This window comes from Nymphalis io, chromosome 6 (genome assembly GCF_905147045.1).
Source record: "Nymphalis io chromosome 6, ilAglIoxx1.1, whole genome shotgun sequence".
Classification (NCBI taxonomy): Eukaryota; Metazoa; Arthropoda; class Insecta; order Lepidoptera; family Nymphalidae; genus Nymphalis; species Nymphalis io.
Genome location: NC_065893.1, coordinates 12,264,049 through 12,277,826, shown reverse-complemented (window position 1 = coordinate 12,277,826; position 13,778 = coordinate 12,264,049). Strand labels below are relative to the sequence as shown.

At 32.3% G+C, this 13,778-nt stretch overlaps 1 protein-coding gene across 1 annotated transcript in view; it reads right to left on the bottom strand.

The window, feature by feature from the left end:
• Nucleotides 1-13,778, bottom strand: part of LOC126768930 (terminal nucleotidyltransferase 5C) — a 226,821-nt gene that overhangs the window by 45,861 nt on the left and 167,182 nt on the right. The gene's annotated exons all lie outside the window — the stretch shown is intronic.

Below are 13,778 nucleotides of genomic sequence, written 5' to 3'. Positions count from 1 at the left end.
ATTCTGTCTTTAATTTCGCGAAATTTTCCACGAACATTAAAAACTTAAACGTATAAACTCGCAAAGCATTACTCAAACTCAACTCAAAATTAAAATCTTTTATTAAATACTTATTTCATTTATATACGGGGTTCAGGGTATTACGTTTAAAAAACCATAAAAACCCTTTCTTGGAGTCACGGCTCATACCTAATTTCAACAAAATTAGTTACTGTCGCATTTATAATATTATAATACTTATTGAATGTAAAATTGTGAACTAATAAAAATGTTCAAAAATATGTTTTTAGGAATAATGTAATGATCAATTGTATTGAAATTGAAGGTAACGTAAAGCTTGTACTATAAAAAGACAAATGAAAAACAATAATGATCCACGGGGTTAGTTCGAACCTGCGTCTTTCGCATGGCTATGGCGAGGCACTAGCTAGGCGTTATAGCGTCAACGATAAAAAGGGTATATAATATTTATCTATACCTTTAAAGCTCAATGACCCAATACACGATCAATCAGTGTTAAGTATTTAGTCAGATTGAGTGTAATTTCAAACCAGTCGTTTACTTAAACTGTCACGATGAATATTCAATTATGAAAGCGAGTGTGTTCGACAACCATCTAACGTCAGTGTGAAAAATTAAAATGTCAATAAATATAATATATTTATTATATTAAATAAACAAACTATTTCCTGCTCTATTTATTACTTGACTGCGCAATTAAGGAGGATAATGTATGGATTCAATCTGCAAGCTTGAATATAAACGTCTTAAGACGTTTAAGCTGAACCTTTACGATGTCCGATTATGATTTCAAAGGAAAAAAAATATTAACTGGTGGTAGAGCTTTGTGCAAGCTCGTCTGGGTAGGTACCACCCGTCATCAGTATATTGTTGTGTTCCGGTTTGAAGGGTGACTGAGCCAGTGTAATTACAGGCACAAGGGACATAACATCTTAGTTCCCAAGGTTGGTGGTGCATTGGTGATGTAAGCGATGGTTAACATTTCTTACATGCCAATATCTATGGGCGTTGGTGACCACTTACCATCAGGTGGCCCATATGCTCGTCCGCCTTCCTAATATATAAAAAAAAAAAAATGTACCAGGCAACGGTATCTTTATCTGATTATAAAAAGATTTGGAGTCACACATCACAAGTTGATTAATACACGTTTTTCAGAATTTTATTTAACACATTTAGGTTTCCTCACGATGTTTTCTTTCGTTGAGCATGATAAGAATTATAAATATAAATAACTATCATTAAAATTCACAAGTTCTATCTACTGAGCCATCCTTTGTCTTATATTTTGATATAACTATTAAAATATTTAGACTTTAATAATACAATAAAACAATTCAAACAGCAATTATCTTAAATTAATGACGGTCATTCAGTTTATATGATAACAACAATGTAATTTCTATGTTTTTATTTTATTGTTTAAAAATAAAGATAACTTACCGTAAAACAAAACTTAATCTGTAAAGAGACAAGAATAACCTCTCACATTTAACGGCCCCTACTACACGGAGCAACTTCGGGGCTTTGGAAACAAACATAATCCGAACATAAACACACATGCACAAAGATCTGACCAATATCGTTAAACGTATTAATTTCAAATAAGCATATTAAATGTGTATGCATTTTTCATTCTATTTTATATTCAACTACGAAACCTGGCAGAAGGTTTCATGCCTCTGTATACACCTATTGTGATGTTGTTTGGTTGAACTATATAGATGTATCATCTAGCAATTTAGATTCTAGCTGTATGAAAAAATACATGTATGTATTTTATGGTGATCAGTCGAAACAGTGTCGAAGTCGATTAATCTCAAGTCATTATTATTATATAAAATTATACCTAAAATTTTATATAAAAATGTATATTAACATTAGTATTTAAGTATATTAAGTATGTAGGGTTTTTCAATAGTGATGCTCGAATGATTTGATATTTCATATTTCATATTTGATATTTCATATATGACATTTGATATTTCAGTGACAGCTTTCAAATTTGACAAGTCTCTTTAGTCTTGACATTTCACTATGGAACATGGGATGTGTGTTTATGTTTCAACAACGCGATAAAATCCTTAAAATATATTATCAAAATCTCAAATTCTGGGAGTTGCATCCAAGTTATTCTTATTTAAGTACACATTTAGATTAGATAACAAGGTGGTTGATGAAGCAGTGCCTGAACGCAAAGAAACGTAAAACTGTTGGAGAATCGTTCGAAATAAACATTTGACGAGCCGGTTGGCGTGGTTGGTGGATACTTTCCTTTCACGCCGAAGGTTGTGGGTTCGATTCCCACCCTGGATAGATATTTGTGTGCATGAACATGTCGGTTTGTCCTGAGTCTGAGTGTAATTATCTGTATAAGTGTATATTAACAAAAGTAAAATGTTATATGTAGTATATCAGTTCTCTGGTTTCTATAGTACAAGCTCTATACAAGCTTAATTTGGGATCTGATGGCCGTGTGTCTTCCAGGATATTATTAATAAATATACATATGTATGTTTCAGCATATCCATTAACATGTTGGACACGACCCAAAGAGCAATATTTATACTTGTAGAACAATATCAGATGTTTCAAAAAAGTATGATAAATCAATAGACATGCTAAAATATTAGGTTTTCGAATAGTGTATAATGGCATGTGTTACTATTCGGAACCGATAGATGGCGGTAATAAAATTTCCTGCATCACGTTGTCTAGATTCGCTACTAAATATATATAATTTGATAGTGGTTTCGTTAAAATGATCAGACAAAATAAATTATGTGTGAATAGTGGAAAGCTTTTCCTTAGTTTCATTTACCGTTTGATCCCCCGATATTAGTTCGGCGTAAACAAACAGTCACTAATGAAATTGAAATCAACAAAAGGACTATGACAAATTAAATATACGCGGGATATGCCCCAAGCACTGTGATGTCCTCTGGCCGGTAGTTTGAGATTATCGCGTTCACACAGAGAGACAGACGTGGCGTGGGGACTTTGTTTTATTATATGTAGTGATATTTAAAAAAATGTTGCTTATATAAGATTAGATAAAGATTGAACTATTGAGTTGCATATTATACTTTAGTCGGATAACTATAGCACAATATTAATCAATATGTTGATTGTGATAAAATTTATGATTATAAAAAATACCATACGTTTTCCATAAATTTTAAGCATATATTACCGATTGGTTTGTGCAAATATTTCTTTGTCCATTTACCTGAAACAAAAGGAAAAAATATATAAGTATTACAATTTAAAATATTTTCATATTTGAATTCAGCTTTTAAAATAATATAATACTACTTAATGAATAAATGTCTCGAAAAGGAAAAGGCCAGGAAACGGAGGTTGGGAATCATCTCAAACGAAAGGAGAGTCAGTAAACAGAAAACAACCGTTCTTTTGATGGAGAAGTTTGTTAGCGTGTTATAAATTGAATGTAAAAACTTATTATGATGACAAAAAATTAAAAATGGTGTGAGTGCCAAGGTACTCGCGATAATTTATGTGTAAGCATGTGAGCTCATGTACCGATTTTGCGCACAGATTAACAAATCAAATAAAAATTACAATATCAAATCTTACGCTACCGTCATCTGACGCTCGAAACTCTACGCTGAGATCGTCTGACGCTCAGACTCTTAGTTAGCCCCTAACGCATACCGAGCGCTAAGATTGCTATCAAACATACAACTAAAAATTGCCAAAAAACGGACTATAATGTAGTAAAAAATATAACCAGTCTCATCCGGGATGGAAGGATTCCAATCATAGCTTTTACATCAAAATTTGTTCAGGTCCAGTTATGGTGGAATTAAAAAACTCACATACATACATGTGTAAAAACACGCTGTATATAAAACATAAATGTATATCTTATAAGTTGAGTATCCAAAATTTGAACTTTAACCTTTATATTATGAACCTCCTTTCCTTTTAAATCTAGTCTCTGCTGTAGTATATGAAAATATGTATATTTTGCTATAAACTGAAGTAACAATTCAAGTAGCTCTACTGCAGACATGAATCCCGTCACACATGAAGAAAATACTATTACGTATTATCTTAAGATAAAATATTTCTCACAATTTATTTATAATTTATTGTACACCACAACTAAATATTACAAATAAATGCTTAGAAATTATTATTATTGTGTAGTACAAAGTGCGGTTTTATTGATAATATCATGTTTTCTACAGTTTTTTATTTTATTTTTATTCGGACTACCAGAAAATTATATACAATAACACATTCGATCGTGATTTACATAATGTTAACGCATTAATAGTGCTTCATTTACGGGCAATCACTTCATGCTTAACTAAATTAACAGCATGTTATGTTTACTTTTGATAGGGCTTTGTGCAAGCTCGTCTGGGTAGGTAAATAGCAGTACTTGATATTGTTGTGATCCGGTTTGAAATGCGAGTGAGCTAGTGTAATTACAGGCATAACGGACATAAAATCTTAGTTCCCAAGGTTGGTGGCGCATTGGCTATGTAACCGATGGTTGACAATGTCAAAATGTCAATGTCTAAGGGCGTTGGTGACCACTTACCATCAGGTGGTCCATACGCTCGTCCGCTATCCTATTCTATAAAAAAATGTAAATGTAGTGGTACATTAGCGGTGGAGCTGGGCTAAGGCCTCTCCTTTTTTCCACCACGCTACTCCAATGCGGGTTAGTGGATGCACGTGACAGATTTTCATCCTCGACATGAAAGTGCCTCACGATGTTTTCATGTTTCAATTATAAACATAAATTAAGCACATGAAAATTCAGTGGTGCTTGCTCGGTTTTGAACTCGAAATCATCGGTTACGATTTTCGTCTTCTAGCCATCACGTTTCAAGATACTTAGTAATATTAATTTGTTTTGATTATATTAGGCTACTTTTATTACTCTTACGATCCGTAACAGCCTGTGAATGTCCCACTGCTGGGCTAAAGGCCTCCTCTTCCTATTTAAGGAGAAAGTTTGGAGCTTATTCCACCACGCTGCTCCAGTGCGGGTTGGTGATACACACATGTGACCGAATTTCAGTGAAATTACACATGCAAGTTTCCTCACGATGTTTTCCTTCACCGTAAAGCACGAGATGAATTATAACCACAAATTAAGCACATGAGAATATGTTACGATATAAACAAAATATTTTCATCGTCTGTACCGCGCTTGACGTAGACAAATAAGTACGCGTAAGCCGTATTTAATACACCAAGACATTGCCACAAGTATCTAGTAGTTTATTTATTTATTTAGGTACAAAAATTATGGACATACAGAAAAATTAGCAAACTAAACAATTTTAATCAAAGTAACACTCGTAGAGTGTACACGGCGTGCTTATGAAAATAATATAGATACGGTCAGTTGCTTATAATAATTAATTAAATTCAATAAATTAATATATTAAATTATAATCGTCCCGTGTCGCTCTTCGTTAAGACGGAAAGGGTACCGCTGTTTTTTTAGTGGGTATTCCGATGTTCGGGGCGCACTCGGCGCCTTGGATATCGGTGAGCCCCACATCCCCCCGCCCACTGTTCCCGTGGGGGAAACGCGTAACGCGCTTTTCCAGCGTTAAAAAATAAATAAAAAAAAGACCAAACCTTTTCTGTCGTTAAAAAAATAAACTATAGCGCGATTCAAAATACAACTAACGCCATCTAGTAACGAAAAGAAATATTCAAATAACAGTCAATACACTGCGATTTCATCTTGAACAATTATAAATGTAAAGTTGTTGTGTTGACTTTAATAGATAGATAGATAGATAGGGTAGAGGCAAAATCACTAAAAGATCCGGTAAGAAAAAGGTTTTTCTCTTTTGAGCATACTTACATTACTTGTGCTACTAAATACATTGAATTGAAAATAATGAAATAAATTTGCCGATATATATTTTAACAAACATATTTTTATCTGAAATTTCAATTTAAAAATTTCATAAATTTATCTGCATTATTACGAAAACCACAGAATATTTCATTCATCTATATTAAACACGTCTATATCGAACACACGCTTATATCGTAACATAGATATTGTATAGGCGGGGGGGTTATCGCGCTGACGTAACAGGGTGGCATCGACCTTTGGTATTTCGGGGCGGTTGTATAAATGGCGGGGTCAAGGTCGAGGCCAAAGGTCATTGCAAATGCGCATTGTGACCTACCTAGTGCAGCGTATATTGATTTTCATTTTACAATGAATTAAAGGTTAATGACATTTTAGTATCACTAATTTCAAACATTTGAATATTATGTAATTTTACAAATCAATTATGATCGGTAATATTAAAAACTACAGTAAACAGTAAACAGCCTTTAATTGTCCCACTGCTGGACTAAGGCCTCCTCTCCCTTTTATGAGGAGAAGGTTTTGGACCTTATTCCACCACGCTGCTCCAATGCGGATTAGTGGAATACACATGTGGTAGAATTTCAGTAAAATTAGACACATGCAGGTTTCATTTCACACGCTGTTTTCCTTCACCGTAAAGCACGAGATGAATTACAATCACAAATTAAGCACATGAAAATTCAGTGGTGCTTGCCCTTGCTTAAACCCACGATCATCGGTTAAGATTCACGCGCTCTTACCACTGGGCAATCTCGGCTTTTTTAAAACTACTACAATTAAAATGTTGATGTTAGTTCAATACTCCAGGCCACCTGCGTTATTTTTCTTTACTTTTGCAATTAAAGACAATTATATTATTGTGTGATATTTATATATGACGTATGATTTCCTCTTTCTGACAGCGCGTGATGTGTTAATAATTGTTTTAATATTCATAATAATCATATTATTATATATGTAACGTTTGATTTGTATGTCTTTACGTTGCAATTTTTTTTAAATTACATCCTGTTACTTATATTGACGTCAAACAGGCGATCGGCCGTAAAACTTCATTTGATAAATCTTTTCGTGTACAAAAGGCATTATAATCCTTATTATGAGGAAGCGAGATAGCTTATAATTTTCGGATTTCTTGTTTCACCGAAAAATTGTAAATATAATTACAGGCACAAGGGACATAACATCTTAGTTCCCAAGGTTGGTGGCGCATTGTTAACATTTGTTTTTTTGTTAACATTTCTTACAATGCCAATGTCTATGGGCGTTGGTGACCATACCATCAGGTAGCCCATATGCTCGTCCGCCTTCCTACTCTATAAATATATATTGTACATTACAAATAATCTCATAGAGAAGACTGTGCATATATGTACACTAAAATGTACATATGTTAAAAAAGTAATCATTTCAACTTTATTTGTAGTTAAAAAATTTAACGAGTTATTTAGTCGGATTACAAGGGAATTTCTATCAATATATATATTTTTAATTATATTTCATATCTTGCTAGTGTTGTCATCCACTAGTGAACTGATATACTCAAGGGCAATGATTAAAATTACACTTATGATACATTTCAATATTACATTATTAAAGTAAAAAAATGATAATCCGAGCGCAAACGCAGCGAGTCGCTCGTATATAACAAACAACGTAGAAATTATAAATTCATAACGATTATAAATAGTAAATTATTTATATGATAATTATAACGACAATAGTTTTAAAATAACTTTAAACAAAGAACATAGTTTTATGCATAGTATAAAAATGTTTTTTTCATTTCATCACTTCATTATTAGATTTAATTTTACATCTTCGAATATCCAATAGAGTCCAGTAATTGGTGGTTGAAACTACTAAATTTTCATTTGCTTAATCTGTGTTTTTAATTCATTTCGTGCTCGGCACTGATCGGGATCACACGTGTGATCCACCCCACACCCACAAACATTAAGGCAGCGTGGTGATATAGCTAAATTTCCTTTTCCTCAAATTTAATTTTTATTTGTTATTATTCTATGTATTTTTGATTTAATTATTTGTAATGACTTGATTGGTATATGATGTTCTTTTAATGTGATAAATACTTTTGTATATGTCATAACTGTTTGTCTTCCTAAGATTAAATAAATAAATGATTAAAGGAGACTGAGAAGGAGGACTTAGCCCAGCATTTACAGGCTGTCACATCTTTTTAAATATATAACATTAATATTGTAATGTAAAGAGTGATGCAGATTTTTTTAAAGACGACCATGAGGTCGTTCAACAGTATCGAGGATTATCTCGTCTCGTTTCGTATCTGGTGTAATTTGTGAAGTTTTAAATTGCCAGTTTCCACAGAGATTTTCATCTAAATTTCAAATATACTGGAACGATTATATTGTAAAGTGAGTAGTAAAAGGTTGTAATGGCAGAGGAGTAGTGTTGCGGTGAGATGAGGAGAGGAGAACAGCGGTGTTATGTCGGTTGTCAAATTGTATTTAAATCTTAGTAGCGAAATGACAGTTTTATATTATACTACGCATAAATTGAGGTAATTTATTAATTCATAGACAGAAACAACAAAGACATGTATTAGAATATGTATACAAAATGTATTAAAAATATATTTTAAAGATTATTAAAGTTACACTTTTAACAAGATTCAATTCATCCATTCATGTCCTACTGCTGGGCCTCCTCTCACTTTTTTTTGGGGAGAAGCTTTGGAGCATATTCTACCACGCTGCTCCAATGCGGATTGGTGAAATACACATGTGCCAGAATTTCAGTGAAATTAGACACATGCAGGTTTCCTCACGATGTTTTACTTCACCGTCAAGCACGAGATGAATTTTAACCACAAGTTAAGCACATGAAAATTCAGTGGTCTTGCTTGCCCAGGTTTGAACCCACGATCATCGGTTAAGACTCACGCGTTCTTACCACTGGGTCATCTCGGCTGTTAATTATATTGAACATGTTAAGATGATTTATGTTAAGATTCAATTATATTGAACATATTCAAAATGCAGATTATCAGATCTTACGTTATCATGGAGATGTGTGTGTGTTTTCATGAATATTCAAGAATATAAATGAAATGTTGTAATTCGTGAAAACAAGTTCTAGATGATACAAAGCTATTTTTGGTAACAAAGGACGGAGTAGGTCGTATTCAATTAACGGCCGAATCCTTAACGAGTAACCCTGTTTGAAATACGGCCGGCGACGGAACGCCAGATGGGTATATATCTTTATTAAGAATTTACATAAATGCTATACTTACTGGCTTTTGTTATTAATGTTCACGTAGACAATCACGTAGGTAAATCTTTGCATTTCATAGTTTTTTCTTTATTTATATACTAGTCAATTTCTATGTTCGCAACTTTAACGATTCTTTAGTAAGGCACTAATTGCAGAAAAATTGTATCGATTTCAGTTGACAAATTAAAAGTCAACTGAAAATACAATTTTACTATATGATAGGACTTTGTGCGAGCTCGTCTGGGTAGGTACCACCCACTCACCAGATATTCTACCGCCAAACAGCAGTACTTGCTATTGTTGTGTTCCGGTTTGAAGGGTGAGTGAGCCAGTGTAACTACAGGCACAAGTATTGCTGCTTCGCGTTAGAGGATGAGGTGAGTGGGTAGTAAAAAATAAGAAATATTTTTGTAAAAAGAAACAAATAAGATTCATAAATTTAACCAATACAATAAACGCTACGAGAATTGTAATTTTTTAGTTACGTGTGTTTTACAAAAAGTTCTACCTTAAACCCACACTTGATTGTCAGTGTCATCCTATCTGTTCTAATTTTCTTTACTTAAATTTAATCCTTCGAATTACTGTAAAGTGTTCCAACAATTTGCATGAATTATTCAAAAAATAAACTTTTACTTTATTCAATAAAACTTACAAGCAGTTTAGATTATCTTTAATTTAAAATTAATACCGGTTGGAATGGAGATTCTATCAAAACGAGCGACCAGGAACTTAGTAGGTACTATTTTCTGTCAATTTAATTACATAGAAATGTTAATTAATTGCATTGATAGATGATTCCAATTGTATATATTACGAAATTTTTATTACGAAAAATATTGTATAATATAAAGTTTTATTACATAAAAATGTTAAAATATGGATTTTTAATTACTTAATGTTAATTTTCCATATTCTTGACTTAAAAGAAGAATTTAGTTGTTTTTTTTTACTTTAAGCGTTTTGGTCTAACGGATTAATATTCATGAAACATGTCGGATTTCGTTTACGAGAAAATGAATAATAACCGTCTTACTAGTATTTCTGTTTAACGAATTGTTCGTTAACGGATGAACGGACGAAGAGGTTCAGATATTGTCATTACAACAAATATAAACAATATTTCCTATTCTAAGTTCTAATGTATATAAGGAGGTTCCATTGGATGACACGTGCCCGGAAAATATGTCCGTTTGTATAGTTATAAATGCCTCGACTGCTTAGTTGGTCTAGTGGCTTGATATAAGGCCGCAGACCCGGAGGTCCTGGGTTCAATTCCCAAGTCGGGCCAATAAAAAGTTATTGGGTTTTTCTGTCGGAAAATTCTCAGTAGCACCAGGAGTCTGGAAGGTAGAAGTGTGTACACTCCCGTGCCTCGGAAAGTACGTAAAGCCATTGGTCCTGCGCCTGAACTCTTTCCGGTCGTGTCGGATTGCCGTCCCATCGGATTATGAGAGTTTATTTATTTATTTATTTATTTAGTGTACAGGAAACAAACAGTGAAATAATTACAATAAAATAAAAAATATAAAACAATTCATAAACCAAAACAGTTTCCATTTATAAATTAATCATAAGTAATTACAAAACAAGACATTTTTTATATTTAATAGGTGCATGAAATTATATAATTCATTTATATAATTTAATTTAATATAAATTTAATTTTTAAATCAAGAAAACATAATTTAATAATAAATAATCAATTTATAATTAATTAATTAAAAATGCATGAGTAAATTAAGGCTCTTGAGAGTATAATATTTCTTTTACTTGCAGTTTGAATTTTTTAAGGGAGAGATGAAATATATCACATTCAATAAATGTTTTATTGTACTGTTTAGATGATCTATTAATAAATGCATTTGCTGCATATTTAGTCTTTGTCAATGGAAAATCAAAAATAGATTTATTGCGACTACCAGGGCGAGGACACTTGATATTTATTTTAGAAAGGAGATAAGGGGAATCAAATATGTTGTGGATCAATTTATATAAAAACACCATATCACGTTCAAGTCGTCTCTGTTCAGTTGTCGGTATCTTTTCTATTTGATTCAAATTATTTATAGACGAAAATTTTAAATATTTTAAAAACTTTTCCTGAATATTTTCGATGAATTCTATATATTTACTATACCGTGGATTCCAGACAGTGCAAGCGTATTCTAGAATAGGTCTCACAAATGATTTATATAAAAGAGCAAAAGTTGAAACACGCTTAAACTCTCTGGAAATCCTCAGCACAAATCCTAGCATACGAAACGCTTTAGAAGTTATGGAATTTATGTGTTCATCGAAAAGAAGTTTAGAATCGAGTGTTATTCCAAGATCTTTGACCACTGATACACGTTTTATATCATCTTCCTTAAATCGGTAGTTGTAAATGATCACTTTTCTTTTTCTGGTATATGTTATACAATTACATTTCTTTATATTCAAAAACAGCGAATTGGTAGTACAATAATCGCTAAGTAAGTACAAATCTTTTTGCAGACTAATACAATCATCAACACTCTTAATAATTTTATAAGTTTTTGTATCATCAGCATATAATAGAAATTTAGAAGATGCAAATACCGAAACAACATCATTTATATATATATTAAAAAACAGTGGTCCAAGATGTGAGCCTTGAGGGACTCCAGATGGAACGGGTAGAAAAGATGAGCAATATCCTTTCACAGTAACGGCTTGACTTCTATTCAATAAATATGACTTGATCCATCTAAGGAGGTCACCATGTACACCGATGAACTCCATTTTTGCTATTAAGATAGAATGAGAGATTTTGTCAAACGCTTTGGAGTAATCGGTGTACACAACGTCCACCTGATATCCTTTGTCCATTGCAGTCAAAACATAGTCAGTGAATTCACACAAATTAGTTTCAGTTGATTTCTTGTTAATAAATCCATGCTGCTGGTCAATAATTATGGGACGTATGCTTGGAAAGATTTTGTCATAAATTATACGTTCAAAAAGTTTTGGAATTGAACTTAATTTCGAAATTAACTTAATTTCGAATTGAACTTAATTTCGAGTTAGGGAATAGAGAGTGCATCTGTGTTTGCGCACACACTTGTGCACTATAATATCTCCTGCGTAGTTGGCTAATCTCTCTTGAGATTGGCCGCCGTGGCCGAAATCGGTCTGGAGGACATTATTATTAGTTATAAATATGAAGGACAAATACATACAAAAAATTATCAAAAGCGGTCTTGGAGGATTTCAATGGCAAACACACTGACAGAAGAATGATATATATAAAAATTCAATATAATTCTCTTTATTATATATTGGTATTTATAGTACTAGTTTTTATATAAAAATAACGAAATCATGTAAATATCAGATCAGGTTCTTATTAAAAACTTTTAGATAGTACGATTACGAGATTAATTAAAAGTAAAGATTGTTTTCGAATGTAGATTTTACTTATAAGAACTCAGCAAGAGAACTTTATACAAATAAGTACATGTTTGGTATTAATACGCCTAATGGGTTATAATATCTTAGGTTTAAACTATATAAATGTTTCATTATTTTATTATATATATATAAGCCGCTAGAAAATATATCGATTTGCCTGAATCCAACTTACCAACTATAAAAAAAAGTTATATGCCTAAAGGATTATATTAATATAAATAATGAATGATTAAATAGTAAGGAACATTAACGATATCTATTAAGCAAGCAGTACCGAATAAAGTTATTCGATTCTCCCATTAAATATTAATTTAAAATTTTTAAGTAATCACGACAAATTTAAACAACTCAAGATTGAACCTGCGCTATACATAACTACATGGCCCGTACATAGCTTAGGCACGCTTAGGTATCTTAAAACATCAAACATTAGATTATTATTTGATAAAATAAAATAAACACATTTTTCATAACGAGTAAAATACAGCAAATCCGTTTCCTTTAATCGCTTAAAGCTGCTGGAACAGATTATGAAAAATTTTATAAAAGTTAGATTTTCCAAAGCTCGATGCTCAACAAGAATAGTTAAAGCGCAAACAATGTGTAAACATAACGTATATAAAAATGTAAGCGTAGCACTGCGTCACTCATTCAACCCCTATACAGAGCAGTGGGCGATCCCCCTTCCCCATATACCTGTCTCACTCTACACTCAGCTATCCCACTCAACGCCTACGCTTCCATTGACGCCCACACCCTCATTCAGGTATTTATTTATCTATATAAATGGTCTACATGTTTTTATTATGTCTGGATTTATCAATATTTTAAGTTTTTGAACAATAACAAATAAATATTATCTCTTAAATATATTTGAGGTATCTAGGCGTAAAAGCCTAAATAAAAAAGAGCCTAAGTACCAAATATATCAGGCAAAATCCATCGTTAATACATGTATCATTAGATGTGAAAATTGTGTCGCAATATATATAATAAGAGGGTAAAATGTATAAGGACTTAAGTATAGCTGTAATTTTGTTAACGAGCACTCATTTAGTAGGGCAGCAATTAGACAAGCATTTAAAAAACATACTTTTTTTAAGTACTTTTGATCGTCCTTTCACAAGATCTTAAATGTCAAGCTGTACGGAATGTACCGAGATATACGGACTCTACCGAGGAGTAT